Consider the following 4,334-nt stretch of genomic DNA (forward strand, 5'->3'; position numbering starts at 1 on the left):
AGGGACATGTAAATGTGGTCTTTTCCTGGTCCTCAGGGGCAATTTCAATCTGATTGTAGCCCGAATACCCGTCCAGGAAACAATAATAGGAATGACCAGCTAGCCTTTCCAAGATTTGATCAATGAAGGGCAAAGGAAAGTGGTCCTTCCTCATGACAGTATTCAGCTTCCTGTAGTCAATGCACATTCTCCAACCAGTAGTAACTCTTGTTGGCACGAGTTCATTATTGGCATTGGCTACGATGGTGATCCCGGACTTCTTAGGAACCACCTGAGTTGGATTCACCCATTGACTATCGGATATGAGGTATATGATACCTATATCTAATAGTTTAAGAACCTCGGCCTTAACCACTTCCTTCATGTTTTGATTTAGTATACGTTGTGATTGTCGAGCGGTCTTCGCATTATCCTCAAGATATATGTGGTGAGTACAAATCGAGGGGTCGATTCCCTTAAGGTCCGTTATCGTCCATCCAAGGGTTCCCTTATGCTCAAATGGAGTAGATATGAGCATACTCCTGTTCTTTCTCCAGATGGGCAGAGATCACCACCGGGTATGTCTCATCTTGACCTAAATAAACATATTTCAAATTAGAGGGCAAAGGTTTTAGGTCAAGCTTCGGTGGCTTGAGATTAGACGGTAGAGGCACTACATCGGTTTGGGGCAATTCTTCAAATTGTGGCCTCCATCGGTTAACTTCAAGTACCATTGCAGTATCAAGCAAGGCACATATCTCTCTAATCATGTCATTATCAAAATCATGAGAGTGGGCCAGGCACGTCTCTAGAGGGTCAGAGGATAAGGTCAGAGGTGTCGTATCTTCCACAAAAGAGTCAATCATGTTAATGTCGTCGAAATTGTCATCATCCTCTAAGTTTCTGCCGTTATTGAAAATTATGTTTGACTCCAATGTCATATTCCCAAAAGACATAGTCATGACACCATTCCTGCAATTGATAATTGCGTTTGAAGTGGCAAGGAATGGGCGACCAAGAATGACAGGAATCTGAGTGCTCATGTTATTGATGGGTTCGGTGTCCAGGATGATAAAATCTACAGGGTAATAAAATCTATCGACGTGGACCAACACATCCTCAATTATCTCTCTTGGTACACGAACAGAGCGATTAGCCAGTTGTAGTGTGGTTAGGGTGGGTTTTAATTCATCCAAACCTAACTGTTTGTATACCGAGTAAAGAATCAAATTGACGTTCGCTCCTAAGTCAAGAAGTGTGTGATCAATTCGATAGTCCCTGATTACACATGATATGGTTAGGCTACCGGGATCTTTGAATTTCTGCGGCACGTCTTGCTTCAGGATGACACTCACTTTCTCAGTCAAGAAGATCTTCTTTTGAATACTCTGTCATCGTTTGGTCGTGCATAGGTCTTTCAGGAATTTGGCATATAAAGGTATTTGTTTTACGGCATCAAGTAGAGATATGTTGACATTCACTTGTTTCAACACCTCTAAAATATCCTGAGAGTTAGAGAGAAGTTTTGGTGCAACCAACCATTGGGAGAATGGAGCAACTGGCTTCTCTAGAAGTTATGGTTCTAATTTTTGTGGGGCATCACTAGATCCATCCTTGTTGTCCCCCTCTGATTCTTGAGGCTTTTCGGGCCTAACCGGAAGGGTTTTATCAATAATCTTCCCACTCCTAAGAGTCGTGATGGATTTAGCATGCTCCATCTGATTTGAAGTGCTTGGGTCGCTAACTTTATATTGCAGCTTTGGATTGGGAAGAGGTTGAGCTGGGAGGCTCCCCTTATTTCCAATCGTGTTTTCAGTCTTAAGTCCTTGTAATGTTTTTGTTAAGGTCTTGCGAGGTTTGTATCATACCCTGATTGAAAAGATCTTGCTTTTCAAAATGTTTTAAAATCATGTCCTCTTGAGGTTTCTCTTGTTGTTGTTGTTGTGAAGTTTGATTAAAGAAACCTTGAGGGGTAGCAGTTTATCCATTCCTCCAACTAAATTTTGGATGATTTTTCCAACCAGGATTGTATGTATTAGACGTAGGTCCATTAAAAGGTCTTTGATAGTTATTTACGACATTAGCTTGTTCATTCAACACTCCTCGAAAGGCAGGTATTGTAGGAAAATTTTCAGTTGTGTAAATGTTGTAATCACAGATGCCGCAAACAATTTCATTAACCTTTTCTTTCCTTCCATGGCCTCGAACTTTCTTATGAGATTAATCACTTTATAATTGAGATCATCCTCTTCTTTCAAGCGATACAATCCACCTTTCTCCTTAGATTGAGTCGGCCTAGACGTGATGTTCGAATTTGGGTAATGGTCTCATGATTGTGTTTTTTCAACAAGGCTATCGAGGAATCCCATACCTCATCGACATCTTTATTGATGAATTCTCCATTACACATTGTCTCGACCATTTGGCGCATGGAAGATATTAGTCCATCATAGAAAAAATTTGTTATGCGCTATGTTTCAAAGCCGTGTTGTGGGCATGAACTAATAAGATCTTTGAACCTTTCCCAACATTGGAAGAATGTTTCATCCTCCTTTTGGACGAAGTTCATGATTGTTTTTCTAAGGGTAATCGTTTTATGATGTGGAAAAAATTTCTTTATGAATTCCCTCTGCATATCATTCCATATGCCAATGGATCTAGGACACAGTGAATGTAACCACGTCTTAGCTTTCTCCTTCAAGGAAAAGGGATAGAGTTTCAGCCTGACTGTATCCTCAAATACATTAGGAAAGTATAAAGTAGTTATGATCTCATCGAACTCTTTTAGATATAAGTATGAACTTTCTGATTCAAGCCCATGAAATTTAAGAAGGAGTTGGATAACTCCTAGCTTGATGTCCATATGTCCTGTATTTTCAGGAAAAATTATGCATGAGGGCGTACTCACCCCCGCCGGTTGTAAATAATCTCGTAAAGTACGAGGTGGGGGTGCTTGATGAACCTCATTCTCATCATGGACTTCCTCAACCCTAGGTTGGGGTAGTGTTTGAGGTTGATTTGCAACCATAACCTCAATTAACTCAGGGGAATTCGAGCAGTGTCTAGTCCTGCGATGAACAGTCAGCCCCTCAACTAATCCTCCTTCAGTCAAGAGACGTCGAGTGTTATCACGTACCCACTTGGGTATGCAACACTCACAGCCCTTTCTTCAGATTCTAAACCTAGACCTAAGAGGAAGAATAGAAAGGGCAGTTTAGAAATAAAGAGGAAAGATGGAAAGAAATTACCAATTTGAAGTCCTAAGTTAAGAACCTGTAAAACAAAATAAACCAAGTTAGTTTCTAGGAAATAAGACCTAATCTAAAGAATAGAGAAAGTAAAGAAATTAGGACGAAGTTATCAATTTAGAAGATCTATCAACAACCCTACAAAACGGGAAAGTTAGTTCTAAAAATTAAATAGAAAGAAAAATCTAAAACTAAAGTTAGTAAAATCCTAATATTAAACTAATTCTAAAACCAATTAATTGCAAAGAATCGTAGCCGTCAATCCCCAGCAACGTCGCGAAAAACTTGTTCACTCTCCAAGTATAGGGTTGTGATGTAGTAATAAACTCGGTAAGACCGAGGTCGAATCCCAAGGGACTGGAACCTGTAGGTTATCTGAAATTAGGTAGATCTAGAACTAGACTAAGATGAAATCTATATCGAATGAAATTTAGGAAATAATGGTGAAATAATTATCTAAAACTTAGAGAAATTAGAGGTAAGAAACTAGGGATTCAGAGGATCTACTTATAGAGATCAGGGAGATCTTATTCCTGCTTGAAGAACTCAACTAGACTTAGAGTCCCATCTTCATCCAGTTGAAGAGTGTAACCATGGAAATCAAGACTGAACTTCCTTTGATATAGTTTTCAAGAGATGAAAGGTATATGAATTAGAATGGATTCCATCACCAAACCATGCTCAGGAGACAAAGTAAACAACAGAATTAAACTAATTACCAACCAATCAACAATGTATGAAGGTTAGGAAGGGTACCATCATTTGACCATGCCCAGGAGACGATGGTGAACAACAGGGCTTGTTAACATCATAAACATAAAAAGGGAAGGAACATGCTCAAAGCTATCGCAGACCCATTGTAATTTTAATCATAACAGACTATTAAAAACTAAAAATATTCACTTAATTAAACTAAAATCAACATCAATTCAATATAAACAAAAGGTACAAGCAAAAGTTCTCTCATCATGCTACAAGCTTCACCTCTTAGCCCTAACTAAGAGGTTTAGCCCAACATGATTGGACTAGCTCTCAAAATATCATAAAAAAATAAATAAGAAACTTATAAAAAAATAAAAATAAAAATAAATAAATAAATCTCCAAAC

At 38.7% G+C, this 4,334-nt stretch overlaps 1 non-coding gene across 1 annotated transcript; it reads left to right on the forward strand.

Moving 5' to 3' along the window:
- Nucleotides 1-2,459: 2,459 nt before the first annotated feature.
- Nucleotides 2,460-2,566, forward strand: LOC131247656 (small nucleolar RNA R71). The gene has a single exon (XR_009171931.1). It is a non-coding gene; the product is annotated as a small nucleolar RNA R71 (small nucleolar RNA).
- Nucleotides 2,567-4,334: the final 1,768 nt, after the last annotated feature.

This window comes from Magnolia sinica, chromosome 5 (genome assembly GCF_029962835.1).
Source record: "Magnolia sinica isolate HGM2019 chromosome 5, MsV1, whole genome shotgun sequence".
Lineage (NCBI taxonomy): Eukaryota > Viridiplantae > Streptophyta > Magnoliopsida > Magnoliales > Magnoliaceae > Magnolia > Magnolia sinica.